The sequence below is a fragment of the Oenanthe melanoleuca genome, unplaced genomic scaffold (genome assembly GCF_029582105.1).
Source record: "Oenanthe melanoleuca isolate GR-GAL-2019-014 unplaced genomic scaffold, OMel1.0 S043, whole genome shotgun sequence".
NCBI classification, from domain to species: Eukaryota; Metazoa; Chordata; class Aves; order Passeriformes; family Muscicapidae; genus Oenanthe; species Oenanthe melanoleuca.
Genome location: NW_026612692.1, coordinates 30705 through 55768, shown reverse-complemented (window position 1 = coordinate 55768; position 25064 = coordinate 30705). Strand labels below are relative to the sequence as shown.

The window sequence follows — 25064 nt, the reverse complement described above, 5'->3', positions numbered from 1 at the left end:
GGGGGTGTGGGTACCTCTTCCTCCTTCTTCTCCGTGTCATCCATGCTGGGTGACACGCTGACACTCTTAGATTGGATGAGAACAGATCTGGACCATGTAACAAGATTGTATTATACTGGGGGTCATTTGTAAATACCTAGTACGTAGTTTAGAGTATAAAAGATAAGTCCTGCCTCTGCCAGGCAGATTCTGCCCTGGACATCTGGCGAGCAGACTGCTGTTCGCTGGACCAAGCATTCCTGAGATAAGAAACAATAAACAACCAAGAAAACCTCTAAGAACAGCCTCCTGCAGTCTCTCATCGATGGGCATTGGAAAGAGCTGGGTTCCAAACCACCTGCATGTCCTCCAGAGGTGATCTCAGGTCTAAGGAGACACCTCAGGATGTGACATTTGGCGTCCTCTGGGTGGGCTGCAGCCTGCAAAGGTGGGTGCAGACCCCTGGACCCGGAAAACCCAGCTCGAGAAGACGCCATTGAAAAGGACTGTGGAGGAGATTTTTGGCCCTCTGCCAAGAAAAGCCGCGGTCCAGACGCGAGTCGGAGAGGAGGTGTCCCGGGAAGCCTCGCTCCTGTGCACTGCTGGTCGGTTTCAGGAACCTCCGAATCGATTTTGGACAAATTGCTTTTGGGTAAGACGGTTCAGATTCAGATACATCATAGGAACACTATAGGCAGAACTCTCAGCAAGGAACAGCTCACTTTAGCATCCACTTTGAAAGTTTTAGCTTTTGTTCATCCTGTCTCTGTCACAGAGAAGGAATTCCGAGATTTGTGTGGGTGAAGCTTCGTTACCCACAGACAGAAACAAATGTGCTATTTACAGCAGGATTCTGGCAAAAAGTTAATTGTGATTGATATCAGTCTGTAACTCTGAGAGATAAGGGAGTGAAGGACTCCCGAAAGTGTAGCTTTATCCAGTCTCTCCTTGGCAGAAAGCAATTAAAGTCCCTCAGAGACTGGGGAAGGATTCTCACTTAGCCATGAGCTGGGGGAGGGAAGTTTATAGCTGCCATGCCAGCAGCAGCCGGTTCAGCAAAGGTCTTGCCAGCAGCAAGGTCAGGAAAAATTAAGTTAAAAATATTTCCAAGTGAGTTAAAGAACTCGGATTTTTTATTTCTTCACCCCTTCAGAAAACATGACCCCAGGAGGTGGGAGGGCGCTATAGACGACTCCCCGGGCCGTGGGGGACAGAGGGGAGGGGGACAGGACCGCGAAAAGCGGGGAAAAAGCGGGGGGCTGTGACTCCGGTTTCGATCCTTATAACGCAAGGCAGTGCGGCCGCGGCGACGGTGCCGGCACCCCGGGAGCGCGGGAAAAACCGCGCGGGGGATTCGCGGGAAGCGCGGAACCCAGAAATAGCGGGCTCGGTGCGTGGAGCCGCAGGCGTGTTCAGGGAGGGACAATCTGCGGCGGCGGCCGGGACGCAGAAACGCAGGACCGTGAGGGCGGCTCTCAGCCAAAAGGGGGGTGGGGATGTGAGCACGATTCATTGTCCGCGGAAAAACCCCGTTGGTCAGTGGCGCCTCATGGGGAACCCAGGCGGAGCGACCCCCAGGGGCGGCGGGATCGCTCTCAGACGCGGCGGGCGGGGGAATTTCTCGCGGCCGGGGGGAGGCGGCTCCGGGCGGGACCGGCGGGCGGGATTCACGGGGGTGGCGCCGCCCATGCCGGGGACGGGGCGGGTCTCGGCTGCCGGCACAGGAGCGGCGGCGGGGCCAGCCACGCCCGGGGGGGCGGGTCACAGCCGGGAGGGGAATCAGAAGGACAGCCCGACCCGGGAGCAGCCAGCGACGCATGCGTGGTTCGACCTAAGCGTAGGGAACACGCAGGCGCAGCGCCTGGAGGTGCCAACATGCCCGAACACGGAAGTGACAGGAACAGAACAGGGACACTCAAATGTAGACAGGCATCACAGCATGCGGGCACGAAGGCCAAGATTTAGTTCACAGAGCAGTGATTCCAGCGTGGAAGGGCCAGAAATGAGTCACCACAGGGCGGGGCCGGCCCGTGCCGGACGGAGGCGCGGCGGACGGGCTGCGGCTGCAGCGGCCCCGGCCCCGGCCCCGGGCAGGGAGCGCGCGGGAAACATAAAACCAGCTGGAATAATACAATGGGAATAACTCTAAGCTAGGAAATATGAACACAACTAAAAATGTGGAACGCTTCACGAATTTGCGTGTCATCCTTGCGCAGGGGCCATGCTGGTCTTCTCTGTGTCGTTCCAGTTTTGGTATATGTGCTGCCGAAGCGAATTTTTTGGAAAACTGAAAAACATTTATATTTTAGTTGACATCATTTTATGAGCAAGTTTAGAAAAACAAAAAAGGGGGAGACAGAAGCTATGCCTCACATGTGGTTGAACAAAAGTTTTATTATGTATTAAACTTCTTAAATGGTTCTTTTTTAGAGTGAACTCCACCAATTATAAGACATTTTACAAATGATACAAGAGCAAAGCTAAAAGAAAATCCTTTGGTTTTGATCAGAAATTTAGAAGCGGGTAAAACTGAGGGGCCTTTCAAGCTAATCATGTGGGGAGAAGATTGTGCTTGTGTTTTCACAGATGAAGGATTGAGATGGATTCCTACAAAATACATGAAACCATATTGGGCCCAAACGCAACTATGTTAGATAACAAAGCAGATTTATCAGTGATGCAGCCAAGGGAGAAGGGTTGGGGAAATTTAGCAGAGACAGCGGGGTTGGACACAATTTGTTTGGGACATTCCAGGCCAGGAGAGCCATTTTCGGCATGTTTGGTGGGATTGCCAGTGAGAAAATGGCCCATTCCAGAGGGCATCCCTTCATGGGTGATGGGAGTTGTGAGAACTCCTGTGGACAGATGACATGTGTGGGTTCAGTTTCTCCCTGTGGCCTCTTTCGAACCAGAAGAATTAGAAATGTTTTGCTTCAACAAGAATGGACTTCTGTATTGTATTTAATGTTTCAGGAGTGACAAAGAACCAAACAATGAATGTTACTCTGAATCAAGATGTATACAATAATTGTACTGTAGTCTCAAACAAACCATCCTTCCGAGTTTTAGCACAGTTACTGCTGGGAACATTTTTTGTAGGGACAGAATTTGGCTGCTATCCCTGCCTGCATGAACTTGTCTGATCATTCAAAATCAACTCAGAAGAACGTAAGACAGTTGCAGAAAGGTGTGGCAAAGCTTGAAAAAGTTACTAGATCAAGGATGGATGGTCTGTTTGACCTTTCTGATCTTTTACCTTTGTAAAAAGAAATTTTGAAAGTAGGATTTTATATATTAGTGGGGCTTGTAGTTCTCGTCATTTTGCCATGCATCATTCAGTGCACTTGGCATGCCATGGACAAAGCTGTAAAAGAGGTGTTTTTAGTGCAAACAGAGAGGGGAGATGTGGGAGTCCAGAGTATTCCTCTGGCTTCCCTGGAAGGTTTAAGACCCCCCTGGCGGGGTCTCCAAAGATCCTTGAATGAGACCCAGGTGTCTCAGGGGCTGGATTTAGCTCCTTAGAACAATTTACCAACATTGAGAGAAGAAATGCAAGCCACAAAAATAAATAGAGTGTAAATTAGACTGTTAGAATGTAGAATTAGCAGATTTCTAGAATGTTTGTGATAAGGGACACGTGGCCAAGATGAAGAATTGGGGGTGTGGATACCTCTTCCTCCTTCTTCTCCGTGTCATCCATGCTGGGTGACACGCTGGCACTTTTAGATTGGATGAGAACAGATCTGGACCATGTAACAAGATTGTATTGTATTGGGGGTCATTTGTAAATACCTAGTACGTAGTTTAGAGTATAAAAGATAAGTCCTGCCTCTGCCAGGCAGATTCTGCCCTGGACATCTAGCGAGCAAACTGCTGTTTGTTTGTTTTTCCTGTAAGCTGAGCCCTTTTAAATCTCTTCATGCCTCCATTTCTTGTTTCCTTTTAATAGGACTGTGTTTCACTTGAAGACTCAACAAATATTGGACTGAAGACCCCCCAACACTTTTTGAATCGACTAAGTGAAAAAACTTCAGGACCAATGCTACAGAGATTCACTTTTTCACAAGTAAATGAGTTGTCTTCAAATGTTTTTAAATTATTTCTGGTATAGGTTGTTTTAAATTACATTATTGAATATCAAGCACACTGTATTTTTTTACCTTTATAGTCTTTAAGATTATAAACTAAGAGAATTTAAAAGATTCTTTAAAAGTCTGTAATAATTACTCAAAGTATAAATATTTCTTGGTAATACTTAGGTGTTTGGACCTGAAACAGCACAAGAAGAATTCTTTGAAGGTACCATGAACCAACAAGTACAAGATTTCCTAGATGGATATAATCGTCTTGTTTTGAAACATGGTGTTACAAATTCTGGGAAAACTTACACTTTCCAAGGTAAAAGTAGAAATGAGTTCTTCTTGCAAGGAGGAGGGAAGGGGGAAGGGAGAGCCTTTGCCGGCTCCCCGATCCCCCCTGCTCGGCCATGCCACATGGAGAGGGGAGCTCCGGGCCGTGCGGGGCCATGCGGTCAGGGATGAGGGGTCTGGGACCATGCGGCCGGGCCGGGCCCCCCGCAGAGCCGGGGCCGGGGTCCCAAGCAAGCCGGGCCCCCAGCAGAGCCGGGGTGCCGAGCTGGGCCCCCCGCAGAGCCGGGGCACCGGGCCGGACTCCAGGCCGAGCCCAGAGCTTGGACCAGCGCCCCCCATACCAGAGCGGCTTCACCCGCTTGGCTTGCTTGATGGCAGCACACGTGTCACAGTCGTGGATAACCTGGGAGATGCTGTCCATGGTTAGATCCACCCCTCAGTCTCGTGCCTACTTGTAGGTGGCATCTCTGCCCTGATGACCTGAGGCATCGTGGGCCCATCGAGCTAGGAACAATTCTCCCTTGTGTTCCCAATCTAAGTCTATCTTTGAGACCTCTATCTGTGCAGCCTGATCTACCTGCTCGTTATGTCGGTGTTCTTCATTAGCCCAACTCTTGGGAACATGAGCATCCACATGACGGACTTTCACGGGTAGCTTCTCTACCCGAGTGGCAATGTCTTTCCACTCATCAGCAGCCCAGATTGGTTTTCCTCTACGTTGCCAATCAGCCTTTTTCCACCTCTCCAGCCACCCCCACAGAGCATTGGCTACCATCCAGGAGTCAGTGTAAAGGTAGAGCTTTGGCCATTTCTCTCTCTCAGCAATGTCCAAGGCCAGCTGAACAGCTTTGAGCTCAGCAAGTTGACTTGATCCACCTTCTCCTTCGGTAGCTTGTGCAATCTGCCGTGTGGGGCTCCATACGGCTGCTTTCCACTTCCGGTTCATCCCCACAATGCGACAGGAACCGTCGGTGAAAAGGGAGTAGCATTTTTCATCTGCTGGCAGTTGGTTGTACGGTGGGGCTTCTTCAGCCCGGGTCACTTGTTTCTGCTCCTCTTCGTCAGCGAGACCAAAATCTTCACCTTCTGGCCAGTTTGTAATTATCTCCAAAATCCCAGGGCGATTCGGGTTACCAATACGGGCGTGCTGCGTGATGAGGGCAATCCACTTGCTCCATGTGGCGTCGGTGGCGTGGTGGGTAGAGGGAACCTTTCCTTTGAACATCCACCCCAGCACTGGCAGTCGGGGTGCCAGGAGAAGCTGTGCTTCCGTGCCAATCACCTCTGAGGCAGCTTGGACTCCTTCATAGGCAGCCAGGATTTCCTTCTTTGTGGAAGTGTCATTGGCTTCAGATCCTTTATAACTTCTGCTCCAGAGTCGCAGGGGTCGGCCTCGGGTCTCACCAGGCACCTTCTGCCACAGGCTCCAGGACAGACCATGGTTCCCGGCTGCAGAGTAGAGCACATTCTTTACCTCTGGTCCCGTCCTGACTGGGCCAAGGGCCACTGCATGAGCGATCTCCTGCTTGATCTGGGCGAAGGCTTGCTGCTGCTCAGGGCCCCAGTGGAAATCGTTCTTCTTGCAGGTGACCAGGTAGAGAGGGCTCACAATCTGGCTGTACTCAGGGATGTGCATTCTCCAAAAGCCTATGGCACCTAGGAAAGCTTGTGTTTCCTTCTTGCTTGTTGGTGGAGACATTGCAGTGATCTTATTGATGACCTCAGTGGGGATCTGGCGCCGTCCATCTTGCCACTTCACTCCCAGGAACTGGATCTCTCGGGCAGGTCCTTTGACTTTGCTCTTTTTAATGGCAAAACCAGCTCCCAGCAAAATCTGGATGATCTTCTCTCCCTTCTCAAATACCTCCACTGCTGTGTTGGCTGATCCCCATTATCTAGGTGCCTCGTTTTGATCTTAGATTTTCTAGTTTCCACAGGGGCAACTGCTACTGGCTGTGGCTGCCCCTGTGATCCGGCTGGAACCTGGACAGATACAACATCTACGGGTTCCACTGCAGCACCATCTGACTCTCCCTCTTTAGGGCAGGGGGAGGGTTTCTCACCAGCTGAAGAAAAGTGCTCCTTCAACATCTGGCTGTGCTCCTTAAACATCTGGCTGTGCTCCTTCAACATCGGCTTTGCTCCTTCAACACCTGGCTAATATCCTTCACTAGAGCTCCCACCCACTCTGGGTGGTTCATTTCTGCAGTGGGCTGTGGGGCAGCATCAGGCTCTGGGGCAACATCCCTAGTCCCTGGAGCAGAGTCATGTTCTGGGGCAACATCCCTGGTCCCTGGGGCAGGGGCACACTCTGGGGCCACATCCCTAGTCCCTGGGGCAGGGGCAGACTTTGGGACAACATCCCTAGTCCCTTGGGCAGGGTCATGTTCTGGGGCAACATCCCTAGTCCCTGGGGCAGGAGCAGACTCTGGGGCCACATCCCTAGTCCCTGGGGCAGGGGCAGACTCTGGGGCCACATCCCTAGTCCCTGGGGTAGGTATCAGGGTTGTTAACCAAGCCAATATTCCCTTGTTTCTGAATGCTAAGTAGAGCAGGCCTATCAACAACGCCAGCCACTGTATAATAACGCTAGGAATTAAAACAGATCTGAAATCCTTGAAAACTGGTGGAGTTGCCTCAAAAAACTGGGTGATGGGTTGGAATTCTTTTTCAAAATCATGAACATTATTCCAAATTATTCTCCAAATTTCAGTAGGAAAAGTGGTTTCCTCCACTTCTCGTATAATTGAGGCAGCAACTGACTGCATCCACAATTGAACCTGGATACAGCAGAGAGCTAAAGAAATGTTAGCCAATTTGTTCATTAATACTTCTAAATCAATACTATTCAAAATTCCCAATCTTGTTCCCACAACACCGGTTATGTCTCTTGTTTGTTTCTTGAGAGGATCCTCTTGGTCTTGCATTGGCAATTTGACTTGTTTAAAAGACCATGCTGATTTAAACAATATTTGCTTTTGGCTAGTTTTCCAAATTTCCTAAGGTCCAGTTTCAAAAATTTTCAGGCTCAGTATAACCAGTGGTTGGGTAGTAGGTGTTATAACATTAATATCAAGTTCCCCTCAGTATTTTATATTGTTTTTACCACACATAATTTCATAGGAAAATTGTACAACAGTTCAATTTTGATTTTGAATCTTCACGAAATATACAGGTTTGATGAGGGATTCAGCAATTAATCTTCATGTTCCGTGGTATTATTCTGTGAAAAGTAAACACAACAGAATCTGCCACAAAGAGGCAGGAGGTTAAAATGATGGAACTATTCAGCATGTAATGCAGACTGGAGTTCTGTTAACTTCCCAATAATTTGCTGCTAAAAAGGGAGCCACTCTGTACCTCCTTTAAACACAGGATAAGAATCAGTGTAGTTGCAGACAAAAGAGGCACTCCTCGCTTCAAGCTAGAAAACATTCCAAATAACCATCAGCAACCCAACCCAAGAGCCACCCCGTCCCCCAGCAATAATTTGTTCAGCAGAAACAACATTAGTGAACAAAAAATTAGTGAACAAAGATTGTTTGGGGGAGAGAGCAGAGGCTACTTTAATTACCAAGACAGGTTTGTCATAGCTGCTACCCAAGCTCTCAGTTTCTGTTATTGCCAGATTTTTTACAGTTCCTTCTGTTACTGAGAATTTCTGGGCCACCCTGTCAGGGAGGACAGTCCCAGTAGTGGCTGTCTTCAAAAACTTCACTTCCTGAGAAGGTTTTTGCATTTTCTCTGAGGCAATTTGCAAGTTAGGGCCTTCTAAATGGGAGATTATTTTTTGTTGGGTATCCCCCACTACTTCTATTTCATTTCTTCCCACAAGGGTATTACCAATATATTGATAAACAGCCCCATTGTCAGGTTTGTGTTTTTGGTTTGGCCATACAGGGGAGTTTTGCAAGTCCTGTATAACCGGCTTGAGCCCTTCTTTGGTACCAGAGGAAAGAGGGCATTGTTTTACAGGTAATTGCATAGGTGATTTATAGCCAGCAGTGAGTTTTATTTCATGTATAATTTGCAAGCAGGCAGCTTTGTGAATGTTTTCTAGGAGTTGGTCAGGAGTACCAACTAAAGCTACAAGGTCTCCCCTTTCCAAAGGGTTAAGCCCTGCTGCCCAATAAATTGCATGCTGAGTTGAGGACCGTAAGTTACGTTTGACTTCTGTTGTTAAGAAAGTCCCATGTCCCCAGTACCCACTAGCTGCTTCTTCTGATAATTTAGTAGCAGTGTACAGGATTTTTGTAGTGGTTATTTGTGGGTCAAAATTCTCATCATTGATAAAATTGTATTCTGTTTTAACCAAAGGTCTCAAGCTAGGGCAGCAATATTCCCCACTATTTTTCATCAGAGTCAGTTCTTTTTGAGGATATATTTGATTAGTTTCTTTCTCTTCTGTTTCTTTTGGCAAATCAGTGTGTTTTAAAGTGTTGGTGTGTTCTTGTCTTAGGGCAGCTCTTAAAGAATGATTCTCATCTCTTAAAGAATGAATCTCATCTCTCAAAGCATGATTGTCATTCCTTTCTTCATCTAATTGTTTTTGCAAAATTTCCACTAAATTTTGTAAGGAGTCAATAATTGCTCTTTCTTCACTTCTTCGCGTAAAGCGAGTTTCTATAGCTGCCGTAAGACAGGCCCCCAAAACTGAGCAGAGAATGGTCTTATTTTTGCCCAGTTTGAATTTTGTTTCATGTTGCAAAGAATGTATCCTATCAATCACATTTTCTAAATTAAACCAGTTACTGTATGCCCAATCTTCTCCCTCTTGGGAGGGTCTGGCTTTGTACTTAGCTAGCAAAGCATAAAAAGCATTTTTATCTTCTTCGGACATTTTTACGAAGGGACTAAAACCACTCTCAGGGAGGCACACTTAAAATTACACAAAAAGCACAGCTAAAACTGTGTTTCCCTTCTCGTCCCTGGAGCGGGTGAAGAGACCACACTACTTGGGAGGTACTACCTTAGTTACAAAACAGCTTGTCTCTTCGTGATCCCAAGTAGTCAACAACAAAACAACAAACACCCAGCCTTTAGCTGAGGACAACCCCTTTCTTCCCTGCCTGGGTTAGGGGTCCAAAACTGTGGGAGTCCAGGGTATTTCCCTGACTCCTTTGAGGATGCAAAAACCCCCATGGCAGACCCCTCTGAGACCCCCAAATGGTGCCCAAGAGCTGCAGGGGCTGGATTTAGCTCCTTGGGAGAGTTTGCCAACACTGAGGGAAGAATCGCAAAACATGAAAGCTAGCAGAGTGTAAATTAGAATAATGTGTCAATGCGTCAATATTAAAAATCCAACACTGACTGGTTCTTGTCAGATACAAGGGAGACTGACCAGATCTTGACAGGTAAAAAATTTCAGGAAATCTTTACAAATCACCACATAGAAAAAGACCTCCAAGACTATTCAGTATTCCTGGATGTCTACAGGAGAGACAGGACTGAACACAAAAGATTTGCCAGGGTTGAAAGTCAACAAATCCATTCTCCCCAAGGAATTCCCAATGTCGGTTTGCGTTCTGATGGATGTTCCTGTCCCTGTGTTCATCCAGGTGCCCACAGGGAGACAAGATGATGCAAAGCTCCACCAGGTGTATTCACAACACAGATCACCAGGACCAAGGATCACCAGGGCTCTGCCCAACAGGGGTCACTGGGGATCATCCAACACCGATCCTCCCATGGGGGATGGAGCTGGTGCAGAGCACGAAGCTCTTCCCACACTCGGGGCACTCACAGGGCTTCCCTTAGTGATGGCTCTGTTGGTGTTGGGTCAAGTGAGAGCTGTGTGAGAGGCTCTTCCCACACTCATGACACTCGAAGGGCCTCTCCCCAGTGTGGGTGCGCCGGTGGACAGTGAGATTGGAGTTGTGCTTGAATCCCTCCCCACAGTTGGGGCAGCGGAAGGGCCTCTCCTCTGTGTGAATCCGCTCATGTAGGAGGAGATGGGAGCTGGTGTGAAACCTCTTATCACAAACAGGACACTGGTAGAGCCTCTCGCCAATGTGGATCCACTGGTGGACTCTCAGGGTGGGGCTCTGCCCAAAGCTCTTCCCACATTCCAAGCAGGTGTAGGGCTGTTCCCAAGTGTGGATCACCTGGTGCTGCATCAGGTGGGAGATGTTCCTGAAGCTCTTCCCACATTTCCCACACTCATAAGGCCTCTCCCCAGTGTGGATCCTCTGGTGCTGGATCAGATGGCAGCTCCAGCTGAAACCCTTCCCACATTCCAAGCACTTGTGGGGCTTCTCCCCTCCATGAGGCTTCTCCACCAGCTCTGAGCTCTGCCTGCATCTCCGGCCGCCTTCCCGGCTCAGGGAGGGTCTTTCCTCCTCATTGCAGCTCCCTGGGCTGGGTTTGCAGCCCCTCCTTGGGAGGAATCTCCGGGGCTTTTCCTCCTTCTCCATCCACCCACACCTTGGGAATGAAAAATCCTGGTTTGAGGGAAAAAACAAGAGGAGAGGGCCTTGGTCTGGGGGTTCTTATTTGCCCAATGTTGTCTGGTGGCCTGATTCAGGTCCAGCACAGTGGCCCTAACCCAGGGTCACTCGGTTCATTAGCTTTAGGACACCAATGTGGTGGACAGCAAATGGCGTTTATTGAGGGGTTACAAGGGTCTTTATAGCCTAGATAGTGGTGGTTATTTTCCCTAGCTTACGTCCGGCTGTGAGCTTAGATCCGGAGCAGTGGATTTCTGAGGGGAGAGGTGTTCCTATCTTAACCGTACATCCCAATATCTTCCGCACGCTTTTCCCTAACTCTCCACAGTTCCCCCCTCTCTCATGATTAGTAAAATTTATATGAAATTATAAAGTGTAGATATCACAAAATTTTCGTGGGTTAGTAAAGTTAGTATAAAATTGTAAATTTGATAGTATCAGGCACACTTTAAAGCAGTTGTCGACATTCGACAAGCATAATGTTAACTGTTTTTAAACGCTTTTTGACAAATAGCACCAATTTGTTAAATATGCAAGGCCTGAAGATTAGTGTTAGTAGGATTATAGTGACCGGGCCGATTAAGGTAGAAATTAGGGTGGTGAGCCATGGGGACTGGTTGAACCACGATTCAAACCAGCCCTGTTTAGCTTCTCTGTCCATTTTTTTCTGGTTTAGTCGTTCCTTTAGCTCGGCCATGGAGTCTCTAACGACTCCTGTATGGTCCGCATAAAAGCAGCATTCCTCTTTTAAGGCGGCACACAGGCCTCCTCGCTGCATGAGCAGAAGGTCCAGTTCTCGCCTGTTTTGGAGGACGACTTCCGAGAGTGAGGAGAGGGATTTTTCCAGGGCAGAAATGGATTTCTCAATTCTTTGCAAGTCCTCGTCCACTGTCATCTGCAGTTGGGCCAGGCCTTGATGTTGTGTTGCGAGGGCCGAGACGCCTGTTGCAGCACCGGTAGCTTCTAAGCCCAGGAGCATTGCGATGGTGATGCTTGTCAACACTTTTATTTGCTTGTGGAGCCGGTTGGGTTCCTTAAGCAGGCGGTACACTTTTTTTTCCTGGCGATACAGAACTCTGGGGACAATTAAAACTTGGACACAGAAGTCGGTAGAATGATTGAATTTGTCAAGGAGCACACAGGGGCTTACTCCGGATTGTTGACAGACCCACATTTCCGATGCAGCTGGGATCACCCACTGGAACTTCCCCCCTTTTAGTTTGACGAATTCCTGGCAGACTTTGCCTATTTGCATTGCTAGGGTTGCATTGCCAAAGCATTTGCTTTGGCCCATGATTTGGCTCAGAGTAATGCTTTTCCAGGGGGTGTCCCATCTGCACTGGCATGGACTGTCTGACTTGGAAAAGATAAGTGGGAGATTGAGGGCAACACCTTAGTAGAAAGGGGGTTGTGCATCATAGCATAACTAGCATGATTCTGTGAGGTTTGGGTTGGACTGATTTAACGATATAAAGGTTGCATTTAACACACTGAGGAATGGATTGGAGAGGGTTAGTGTGGTTAAGAGATTGGATAGAGAGGAGGTAGATTTGTGCATTTGTGTTTTGTGTTTGGAGCTATGGTTAGCTGTGATTTCTTTTTTGAGTTTACACAGTGAAAGAGCATGCCATTACACTGGTTATTGCAGTGCGAACAGCTGCCTGAATGGGAGCGAGGTGTTTTTCCTTTGCTACATGTCTGATCATGGTTGCGATATTAGACCCAGGTGGCAGCGATTTTAAAATGTTTTTGGTGGCTGAATTGCACTGCTGGCGCAGGCAGTCTGCTAGCACTGGTTCTTTTGCTTTTGAGGGCAGTGCTGAGCAGTCTAAAGCTGCCTGGAGACGATCTACAAACTGAGTGAAGCTTTCACTCTCGCTTTGCTTTACAGTGGACCATGGTGATGGTCTGGCTATTGCTTTAGAGGCAGTACGGATGGCTTTTCGGGCAGCACGGGTGGTAGTCATGACCTCATGGGCTCGCAGGCCCTTTGCCTGTGCTTGTGGGGTAATCATGGCTGGGTCTCTGCCTATCAGCCTCTGTATGCTGGAGCCATGCAGAGGATGGTTCTTCCCAGTTACTAGGGCTAGCTGCTTCGCACAGTTGTCCTCTCATTCTTGTTTAAAACCGATTATCCCTGCCTCATCAAAGATTAATCTGCAAGTTTGTTTAATATTAAAGGGGAGCATATCATTGCCTTCAAAAATGCTATTAATAAGTGTGGAAACCATGGCAGAATTGATTCCTTTGTCAGCAACTGCTTTCACGATAGCCTGCACATCCTTCGGGTTTACCGGGGAATACGTTCTCTGGTTTCCGCCAGCACCCCCCACTCTGACCGGGAATACTAACTTGGCAGACGGAGCCCACTCTGCACATGCTATTTTTATTTTACGCCAGTCTGTAAGGGGGGTTCGATTTGTGTCTGGTGTCCCCCTAACCCATGCCGGAGGGTTATAGCTAGTGGTGTTATATTTTGCGGCTCCCTTCTTATGAAAGCTGCAGCCGATGTCAGGTTCCTCTTCCGACTATCCCTCCGACCGGCTGTCCCAGCTTTGGTTAGAGTCAGAGCCAGAAGTCGACTGACTGGACGTTTCTGGGCTGCTCAGCCTTTTTCTCGGGCTCCGCCCTCGCCCCTTCCCCCGGGGGCCGGACCGTTCCCTCCCCCTGGGATCCCCCCGCCTCCTGCTGGGGGAGGTTCTTGCCCTATATGGACCTGATTTAAAATGAGCTCTGTGATTGGTCTTACGCTCCGCCTCGGGGGCTGTCCCTTCTTCCTGCTCGTTTGCGCTTGCGCTGTTCAGCGAGCTCTCTGCATGTCCGCCCCCCGTGTTAGCGCCCTTCCCCCCGCCACGAGGCTTGGCGCTATTTTTAAATTTATAAGGCGGTGAAGATTTTTTATCTGCTGCTGCGAGCTCTGATATTATAGCAGCACTCTGTGCCTCCTCCGTTAGCCCCTGCCACAATGCTCGCGCGCAGTCCCCCGCCTCCGGTGGCGGTGAGTTCGAACTGGGAGGGTGAGGAGGGAGCTCCGGGGACCGCGCGTCTGCGCGGTTGGCTGGGTCCGCGGTTTGAGTAGCCGCCCCGATCCCCAGCTGCGGCGTGGCGAATAAACAAGTTCGCGCGGCTTTCCAGGTTTCCTGCTCCTGCCGAGCAGCCCGCAAAGCCTGGATAACTTTGCTTTATGATTTAAGGGGTTTCCCAGAGCCGGAGGACATGGTGTCCTCAGCCAGGGCTGTGGTGCATTTATCCCATACGTCCGGATGGAGAATTTCTACCGGGCTCTCTATAGCCCCCAGCTTAATCAACCTCGGCACTGCGAGAATAAAATCCTTAAGCTTACCATCAATATTCCACTGAGCGTGGATCTCACTTACGACCTTCGCGACAGCTTCCATGCTCCTTGCTGGTCCAGGGGACGTCACCCTCACTGCACTCGCCAGCGCTGCAGTCGCCGGGTCCTGGTCAGGCGAACCCCAAAATCCGGGCGATCGGTTCCCGACGTTTTGTCCCGGGTTTCGGCACCAATTTGTTGTCTGGTGGCCTGATTCAGGTCCGGCACGGTGGCCCTAACCCAGGGTCACTCGGTTCATTAGCTTTAGGACACCAATGTGGTGGACAGCAAATGGCGTTTATTGAGGGGTTACAAGGGTCTTTATAGCCTAGATAGTGGTGGTTATTTTCCCTAGCTTACGTCCGGCTGTGAGCTTAGATCCGGAGCAGTGGATTTCTGAGGGGAGAGGGGTTCCTATCTGTCCTGGGTTGGTGTTTTGACTGAATTCTCACCCTGCCCCCCCTTGGCCATGAAGCTGTCTGCTCCCGGGGAAGGGGCCGCCTGGGCTCGACTCTGTGGACTGGCCTTGGTTTTTTTCTTTCTTGCGGTGGCTCGCTTGGCTCTGGCTGCTGCTGCTCGTGGCTTTTCGCTGCTGTGGTAGTAGTTCGTTGCCTGGTTTGTTAGTTAGCTGTTTTTTTCCTTGATTTTTTGGCTTTATATTGCTTGAATTATTTGTTTTAGCTCGCTGTTGTTTAAGGCTTGCTGGCTGTTTTTTCTTTCCTTTCTCTCTCTCTCCCTCTCCCTTCTCCCCCCCCCCCCACCTCCCGAGGATCAGCACCAGCTCGCTCCGGAGGAACCCTGCAGCCTGCCTCTAAACACCGGCCAAAAAAGCATCTCGTCCTTCTAGTAAAAATCAAATCGTCCACGTCTCTTTTTCTCTCTCGGTGGAATTTTTTTTTGGTCATCTGGATCTGTGCTGGGAAGTGTTTCTCTTGTATGTGTTAATAAATAGGTTTTTTCCACTTTTCCCCCTGAGTGAAATATTTTTTTCTTAAGTCCAGTGGGATAAAGAATTGGGGGTTTATTCCCTGGGGAGCTCTTCTGGGGGTTTTATCCCCTAAATTTGTCCAAACTAGGACACTATCTTAACCGTACATCCCAATATCTTCCGCACGCTTTTCCCTAACTCTCCACAGCCCAAGTTCAACTCAGGAAGACATTGGGCATCTTGTGTCTGTAGGAACTACCAAAACACCAAGATTCAGCCCAAAAATCCTCCAAATATCAAGACACAGATGAAAAAGCCCCGCAAACAGAGAGATTTAGCCCTAATCCCCTCCAAAATATAAAGATTCAGCCCCTGCAAAAAACCAAAGCAACAATGCTTAGGCCAATAAACCTCAGAAACACCAAGATTGACCTATGTAAAAATCATAGATCTCCCTCCCGTGTAACCTGCTGCATGTGTGGGAAGCAATGCACATGGGACTGGGGGAGAGGCTATAGACACAGGGAGGGGTGGAACATTGTGCTGATTCCCATTTCTGCTCCTCCTTCTCCTGTATCCCTGCCCTTCCCACATTTGTCTTCCTTCTACTATTCCTCTTCCTCCTGCACAATCCCACCTTCTCCTCCCACATGCATCATTTGACCATTTTGTTCTTCAACCCTGCTTCTCCTTCCCTTCTCCTGCTGCCCCCAGGCCCAGCACCCACTGCCGGCTCCCTCTTCCCCCCACACCCACAGCATCCCAGCGCAGGGGCAGGGATGGAGCCGGGGCAGCGCTGGGCTCTCGGCCGCTCGCACCCGCACTCGGTCCCCACTGCAGCCGCTCCCGCCACGGCAGCGCGGGGGGGGCCCGGCCTTGGCGCTGCCCCCTCCCACCTCCCCAAATTCCCCTCGCGGGGGGGCGCTGGGGCCCGGGGGGGCGCAGGTGGGGTCCAGGTGGGGAACGCTGGGACCTGCGGCTCTGCCTGGACCCCCATGGAAGGAAGAACAGGAAAGTGTCTTTACAAACAGATGCTGGGAATCCCCTTGGACATAGGGCCAGGGACGGGTACATAAGGAAGTGACAGCAGAAGCCATCGGGTTCAGAAAATGTTGTTAATTGACCACACAGACTGCTGCTCAGCCAACGTCCTGCTAAATTCATGAACTCTCAGAAGGAGAACAAAGACCTAACAGAGCCATGAATATCATTAGCTATACAAAAGTGGGGTGCATATTAAGGGGGGGATGCAGTGGGTGCGTTGGGAAGTCTGTACCTCTCAAGTACTTCAGCCAAGTAGAAGAAGCCTCTGTGAAATAGCTGAATGCTCAGGCTAAAAAGCATCTTTCAGTACTTGGGGAAAAAAAAGCACATATAGAAAGGAAAAGGTTAAATATTTGCCACATGTATTGACTGAAGGTTTGTGCTGTGTTGACCCAGAGAAGGACCTGGGAATCTCACAAGTAACGTTACCCAGCAATAAAATGGAGTTGAGGCAATTCTGAGAACTAATAAGAAATTGCAGGACCTGGATTGAGGATTCTCTGTTTGAGCCAGAATATTGTATGAGTTTTTAAAACCAGACAGCCTCAATGTTGTGGTATGGATTCAAGAAACAGCATAACTTCAGAAAATTAAATAAAACCAAAATGTTTGGTGCCCCAGTCATGGCTCTTCCAGACTCAGAAAATAAATTGGAATTGTGTGTGTGTTCTAGTACTGTCCTGGTTGAAGGGCAGGTGTCTGCCGATAAAGACAGAAGTTTTCCTTTGAAATAGAGACTTTAATTCCACTCCCCCCAAGTATTATAATTGTTTGAATCAAGGACTCTGAGGCAGAGATAAGGGGGCAGGAATAACAGCTCTTTTACTAATATCTCTAACCGGACAAGCAGAAACAACAGCAGTTGTTAAAATTACCAACAAAACAGTTCAAGTTCTGGCACCAAGTTAAAGCTTTGATAACCAAAAGAGCCTCTACATGGATGAGCAGTGCTCGGTGATTACAGAATGAAACTTGTTCAGTGGCACAGGAGGATTTAGAATTGAGGACAGGGGAAGGGTTTAACCCAGCCTTCTGTTTGAACAGCCTGCACAGGGGCTGGGAACAAACCCATGGCTGCATTCAAGAGACAGAGCTCCAGAGCCAGGCTGGGAGAGATTCCCTGGCCTGAGGGACAAAATGTGTTCATGGATGGGTCTGCAAGGGCAGGAGAAGGAAAAAGAGTTCCAAGACACGCTGTGATTAAGGAAAGGGAATTAGAGCAAGATTACACTCTGCCTAAGGAGTGCAGAGAAGCACCACTGGTGGCCAAGTGCCGTGACCCATCCCAAGTGTCCCTGAGCACAGAAACAGCCCCAGCACAGCTCAGCACGGGGGGACTCCTCACCCTGGGCTCAGGGGCTCTCAAGCCCCAGATTTGCACTTCCCGGCTGCAGCACCAGCATGGGAGGCCCCACTGAGCCTGCACTGAAGGCAACGCAGCAGCAGCCAGGGCTCCACATCCGGGGAAGCCCCTGGGGCTGCCCACACATCCTCTGCTCAAATCCTCTGCCTGGGCACCCTCCTTTGGCATCTCCAGCCACTGGGGCCAATCCTTGCTGCCACTGCTGCAGCTTCGCTGCTTTCTGTGCCTGCACTGCCACAGCTGCTGGGGAACACAACGGCACAATTCCACTCTGGCTCTCCATTGCACTCACACACTGGGCTGCCTGGGATTCGATTGCTGGAAAATATACAAAATCTAAATTTAAAAAAAAAATCTTAATTCTGGACTCGGGCTTGGTTTGCTTTTGCATTGGGGAAAGGAATTTCGAAGAGTTTTTTTAAGGAATGTTATGGCATTCAACAGAGATCAGTTTAATATCCCAACAAACTGGGAATAGCCCAAAAGACACCCACAAATGCAACGACCATTAGCAAAACATCAACGGCCATTAGCAAACATCAAGGAACACCCACCCCAGACACAGCCCCGGGCAGTGCTGGAGACACCTGGTCTGGAAAAGGCTGAGAAGGAAATCCAGGAGTGGGACCAAATTAACATCAGAAGGACAGAATCAGAGGCAAAGAAATCCGGGTCCTATAGTAAACTAGATACTAAGAGCTATACAACTTGGAAGGAATGAACATCAATCCAATGTATTTCAATAGACTCAGACTGTATGAAATTTCGGAAAAATCCAGTGCAATTCCCGTGTCATGGAATGATTTTCTCTGCACACCCGGGCTATGTGTGGAAGAAATTATTTCTGTTGCACATCTTCGCAAGAATCAAATAATGTCTTGACTCTCTAACACTAAAGATGTCAATTGAAAAGCAGATTGTGGGGGGCCATATGTGAGTCATGCAATGGCTGCTGTGCAAGAGAAACCTGGGTTCCAGTTAGCCAGGGGAGGAGCTTTAGAAATGCAAATTAACACTGCTGGGGCAAAAACATCCATTTATCATTGGAATTACAGAATTAGGTTACAAGGACAAGCAGTGAGGTCACTGAGAATGTCAGGAAAATTAATCCACAAACACCAGAAGTTTATGTCCAAAAAGGAGACAGAAGAGTTCTGCTTTGCTTTATTTGAATAAAGGGAGAGGCCATGGGCCATTCGTCTGTGATCTCTCAAATTTTTGGAGGACGCAGCCTCCTTTTTACCCTATTTTCCCGGCCATGTTTCTCTATCTCCTTTTCCATTCACGGAAGTACTTGAGAGGTACAGACATCCCAGAACGCCTCACACATGTGATTCCCCTCTAATTATAACCCCCCCTTTTAATTCTTAATTCTTATAGAAGTCACAGCTTTTCTCCATTGCTTTTTTCTTCTTTCAATATCCTATTTCACTTATCAGCAAACCTACACTTTGTTTTTAAAGGCAATTTTCTCTTTCCATTCATCAATCACTGTAATCCATCCCATTGTTTCTTTTATCCCTCAATGCTGGTCTTATCTACCAGCAGATCCACAGCTCATTTGTAAAGACAAATCCAACATGCCTTTCAAGAATAATTCCAAAACCAAAGAGGATCCAGGAAAAGAGATTGAGTCAATAGTAACTAAAACATTGTAAACGCAATTCTTGAGAAAATGAAGAGGGAGACCTGGAGATCTGTCACCTGCTGCTGCAGGTGGGACACCTGGGGGGACATGGGGACAGCTGGGGGACATGGGGACACCTGGAGATACACCTGAGATACACCTGGGGGTCATGGGGACACCTGGGGACATGTGAGATACACCTGAGCACACCTGGGGACACCTGGAGATCTGTCACCTGCTGCTGCAGGTGGGCACACCTGAGACATTGAGGACGCACTTGGGGGACAGCTGGGGACACCTGAGATACTGGTCAATGCTGGTCAGTGCTGGTCAGTGCTGGTCAGTGTTGGTCAGTGGTCACTCAGTGGTCACTCAGTGGTCACTCAGCGGTCACTCTGTGTCCCCCAGGCTGGCGCCAACATCAACGCTGTGGACAAGCAGCGCTGGGTGTGGGGGGGTCAGTGATGACCATGGGTGGTCAGTGGCAGTCAGTACTGGTCAGTACTGGTCTGTACTGGTCTATACTGGTCTGTACCGGTCTGTACCGGTCTGTACTGGTCAGTGCTGGTCAGTGGTCACTTAGCGGTCACTCTGTGTCCCCCAAGGCCGGCGCCAACATCAGTGCGGTGGACAAGCAGCACTGGGGGTGGGGGGGGTCAGTGATGGTCAGAGATGACCATGGGTGGTCAGTGCTGGTCAGTACTGGTCTGTACTGGTCTGTACTGGTCAGCGGCCACTCAGTGGTCACTCTGTCCCCCCAGGCCGGCGCCAACATCAACGCCGTGGACAAGCAGCGCCGCACGCCGCTGATGGAGGCCGTGGCGCACGACCAGCTGGAGGCAGCGCGGTACCTGCTGCTGCGCGGCGGCTGCGTCTACAGCAAGGTGACGTCACCACCGGGCCAGTGACGTCACCGTGACGTCATCGCGCAATGCGGTAACCCCCACACTTCCCACACCCCCCATGGTGTCGCTGCCCCGGTTGATGTCACTTCCTCTTGTGTGATGTCACACTGCCCTTTATGACCGCACAGAGCTCTCTGTGACATCACCGTGTCCTCTATGACATCACCACATGCTCTATGATGTCACAGTGCTCTCTATGACATCACCACATGCTCTGTGATGTCACAGCGCTCTCTATGACATCACCATGTCCTCTATGACATCACCACATGCTCTATGATGTCACAGTGCTCTCTATGATGTCATTGTGTGCTCTCTGTGATGTCACTGTCCCTTGTGTTACGTCATCCCACCCCTATGCTGTCACCATGCCTCCTATGACGTCACCGTGTTCTCTGTGACATCACAGTGCCGTGTGTGATGTCACTGCGATCTCTGTGACGGCACTGTCCCCTCTATGGCGTCATTGTGCTATATGTGATGTCACCGTGTCCTTTATGATGTCACCACACCCTCTGTGATGTCACGGTGCCCTGTATGATGTCACTGTGCCTTCTATGCTGTCACCATGCCTCCTATGACGTCACCGTGTTCCTCTGTGACATCACAGTGCCCTCTGTGATGTTATTGCACTCTCTGTGACCTCACCGTCCCCTCAATGACATAATTGTGCTCTCTATGGCGTCACCATGTCCCCTATGACATCACCACATAATCTATGACATCACAGTGCGGTCTATGATGTCATCGTGCTCTCTGTGACTCCACCGTCCCCTCTATGACATCACTGTGTTCCCTGTGACATCACAGCATGCTGTATGATGTCATCGTGCTCTCTGTGATGCCACGATGCCATGACATCACTGTGCCTCCTGTGACATCACCGTGTTTTCAATGACATCACAGCACCCTGCATGACATTATTGTGTTCCCTGTGACATCACAATCCCTGTATGAGATTATTGTGTGATTTGTGATGTCACCTTCCCCTATATGATGTCACCACCCCTGTATGACATCACTACTCCCTGTATGACATCACCACCATCTGTATGATGTCACCACTTCTCTGTATGACATCACCAGCCCTCTCTATGACATCCCCACGCCCTGTGTGACCTCACCTCCCCTCTCTATGATGTCACAGGAGGAGGACGGCTCCACCTGCCTGCACCACGCGGCCAAAAACGGGAACCTGGAGATGGTGGAGCTGCTGCTGAGCACGGGGCAGGTGGATGTAAACGCACAGGTGAGTGTCCACTCAGTGTCCTGAGTGTCCTGAGAGTGTCCACTCAGTGTCCAGTGACTGTCCTGGGAGTGCCCACTCAGTGTCCTGAGTGTCCTGGGGCTGTCCAGGGGTTGTCCTGAGTGTCCTGGGAGTGTCCTGAGTGTCTGAGGGTGTCCAGGGATTGTCCTGAGAGTGTCCAGTGAGTGTCCCACAGGTGTCCTTAGCGTCCTCAGTGTCCTGGGAGTGGTCAGGGACTGCCCTGAGTGTTCTGGGTGTGGTCAGAGGGTCAGGGGTGCTCAGTGACCCCTGGTGACCCCAAGTGACCCCGAGTGACCCCTGCCTGACCCCCAGGACAACGAGGGCTGGACCCCGATCATCTGCGGCCGAGCACAAACACATCGAGGTCATTCGGCGGCTGCTGGCGCGCGGGGCCGACGTCACCCTGACCAACAACGTGAGCTGGGGACACACCTGGGCACACCTGGGGACAGCTGGGGGACATTTGGGGACACCTGGGAGGGACTGGAGCACACCTGGGGACATCTGGGGACACCTGGGACACACCTGGGGACAACTGGGGACACCTGGGACACACCTGGGGACATTTGGAGACACCTGGGACACACCTGGGGATACCTGGAGACACCTGGGACACACCTGGTGACACCTGGGGACAGCTGGGGGACATTTGAGGGACACCTGGGGACATCTGGGGACACCTGGGATTTTTGTGTTAATTTTGTGTTAATATTGGGTGAATTTTATGTTAATATTTGGGTAAATTTTGTATGAATTTTGTGTGAAGTTTGTGTGATTTTTGGGTTAACCCTGGGTAAATTCTGGGTGATTTTTGTGATAATTTTGTGACAATTTTGTGATAATTTTGTGATAATTTTGGGTAAGTTTTGTATTAATTTTGGAATAATTTTTGGATAATTTTGGGAGATTTTGGGGTGAATTTTGGATGATTTTTTGATTCATCCTGAGTAAATTTTGGGTTAACTTTGTGTAAGTTTTGGGTAAACTTTGGGTGATTTTTATGTTAATCCTGGGAAAATTCTGGGTGAAATTTGGGATAATTTTGGGTAAATTGGGGGTGATTTTTGTAGTAATTTTGGGTGAATTCTGGAATGAATTTTGGATGAATTTTGGGTAAATTTTGTGTAAATTTTGGGATAATTTTTGGGTAAATTTTAGTTGAATTTTAGGTGAATTTTGTGTTAATCCTCAGTAAATTCTGGGTGAATTTTGGGATAATTTTTGTGTTAATTTTGGCATGAATTTGGGATAATTTTTGTGTTAATTCTGGGATGAATTTTGGGTAAATTTTGGGTGATTTTGGGTGAAATTTGGGATAATTTTGGGTAAATTGGGGGTGATTTTTGTATTAATTTTGGGTGAATTTTGGGGTGAATTTTGGATAAATTTTGGGTAAATTTTGTGTTAATTTTGGGATAATTTTTGGTAAATTCTGGGTGAATTCTGGGATAATTTTGGGTAAATCTGGGATAATTTTTGTGTGAATTTTGGGAGATTTTGGAATAATTTTTGAGTTAATTTGGTGTGAATTTTTTGTGATTTTTGTGTTAATCCTGGGTAAATTCTGGGTGAAATTTGGGATAATTTTGGGTAAATTGGAGGTGACTTTTATATTAATTCTGTGCTGAATTTTGGGTGTTTTTGGGTGATTTCTGCCCCCAGCACTGCACCTGCCAGGACGATTGCTCCTCCTCCAACTGCCTGTGCAGGCAGCTCAGCATCTGCTGCTGGTACAACAAGGTGAGGGGGGTCCCCAAAAACCCCTGGGAAAAGGGGGGACCCCAAATTCAAAAACACCCCAAAAATACACACAGAGCACCCCAAAAACACCTGGGAAAGGGGGGGGACCCCAAATCCAAAAACAGCCCAAAAATAGAAACACAGAGCACCCCAAAAATAACCTGGGAAAGGGAGGGACCCCAAATCTAAAAACATCCCAAAATAGACACAGAGCACTCCAAAAATCCCTGGGAAAGGGAGGGACCCCAAATCCAAAAACAGCCCAAAAACACCTGGGAAAGAGGAGGGACCCCAAAAAGAGACACAGAGCACCCCAAAAAATACCCTGGGAAAGGGGAAGGACCCCAAAATCCAAACACATCCCAAAAATAGACACAGCACCCCCAAAAATACTCTGGGAAAGGGGAGGGACCCCAAAATCCAAACACACCCCAAAAACAGACACAGAGCACCCCAAAAACCTCCTGGGAAAGGGGAGGGACCCCAAAATCCAAACACACCCTAAAAATAGACACAGAACATCCCAAAAAATACCCTGGGAATGGTAGTTGAGGAAGATTCCACAGATATCAAAGGAGCAGCTGGGTATATCCCTAAAAGGCAGCTGTAGATCTGAAATACCTTGGGAATTAGAGAGACATCAGTGAGCCACTTTTGAGTCCAACTGTTAGTGAAGAACCCTGTTCCAGAGAAATGTCAGCTTTTCTCAAGGAAGTTGAGCAGCAGGATATCATGGCTCATGTAGCTGGCAGGTATGAAGCAGACAAAGTGGGACATTTGTAGAGATTAACCCTGTGACTCACTGATGACAACAGGATGAAGAACCCATTTGATCAGACTCTGGGTCTTAGTAAGAAATGAAGAGGCCTCTGTTTATTATATTAGGCCAAGTTGTTCCTTGTCAGGTCGTAGCAGCTGCTTGGCAGCAGGCACTGCTGTAACTTCAGCCCATCACATCTGGAGGCAGCCCTAGAAGTGCTCTGCACCTCAGCTGGTGCCAGAGCACAGGGACACCCAGACACCTTCTTTAGACCCGTGTGTGCCATAAACTAAAGGCATCTCCCCAAACCAAGCTATCCAACCCAGCACTTAGCACAGAATATGTCACTGCCAGGGACGTCAGCATACAAAGAAAAATACAATTACAAAACCTATTGGGGATTTGATATAGTACAGGAAAAATTCAAATGCTGGTACTAACCTTCATAAATGAGCATATATACTAGCTGTTTTCCTGAAGTGTAGTTAAATAGTGTGCACTTTCCATAGCAGTTCAATTCTTCACTTCATGCATTCACAGCAGGCAGAGCTCTCACACAACTTGTGTAAGGAAGGGCTTAGTTCAAATGAACCGTGCTGCTTCCTCTGAAAGATACAAAATTATGGAAATGACAGATGCAAAGTCATAGTGTTAGTGTAGAAACACATAATCACAGGATGATTATATGCAGGTGCTTTTATTGAAGAGCTCTGGGAATCAGGGGTACAAACCCAAATCTGACTCCGACATGGATTCGAGATGGACATGTTTTTATACCCTTTTTGTTACATAGCTATATATTAATTATTAAACCCATATTGTTCTATTGCATACATTGATTTTATCCAAGCATGTATTCTTGCTGTTTTCATCAGGACCCCCCAAACATCCTTTCTTATGATTCTTGTTACAATTCCATTGTTTCTCATGATTCCTATTGTGATTAAACAATAATTATATTCAATTACCAATCATTATATTTAACAATCATATTATTTATGATATGATGATTTCACAGGTGTAGACAAAGCTCGACGTTCATTCCCAGGGCTCAGTTCCCTTTCCCAGGCCTACCAGACCCAGCTTTTCTTTCCACCCCCTGAATCTATTGCATAAAATTCCCCTGTTTTAGAAAAATTTTAATCCTTCGATATCACTATTACCAAGACCACAAATATTAGCTGATAGAATAAATCATACTGCACGTGGATAATCAAGAGATTTTACAATGCACTCTAAACAATAACAAATCTTCAATATTGAACTATGTTGCTGCTGCCTCAGCAACTCCCAGATGAATG

The 25064-nt window shown here is 48.5% G+C and overlaps 1 long non-coding RNA gene and 1 other non-coding gene across 2 annotated transcripts; one reads left to right on the top strand and one right to left on the bottom strand.

The window, feature by feature from the left end:
• Positions 1 to 2150: 2150 nt before the first annotated feature.
• Positions 2151 to 2253, bottom strand: LOC130266440 (U6 spliceosomal RNA). Its single transcript, XR_008842888.1, has one exon. It is a non-coding gene; the product is annotated as a U6 spliceosomal RNA (small nuclear RNA).
• Positions 2254 to 19304: 17051 nt separating this feature from the next.
• LOC130266436 (uncharacterized) lies at positions 19305 to 21249 on the top strand. Its single transcript, XR_008842881.1, has 3 exons — positions 19305 to 19338; positions 19853 to 19975; positions 21144 to 21249. It is a non-coding gene; the product is annotated as an uncharacterized LOC130266436 (long non-coding RNA).
• Positions 21250 to 25064: the final 3815 nt, after the last annotated feature.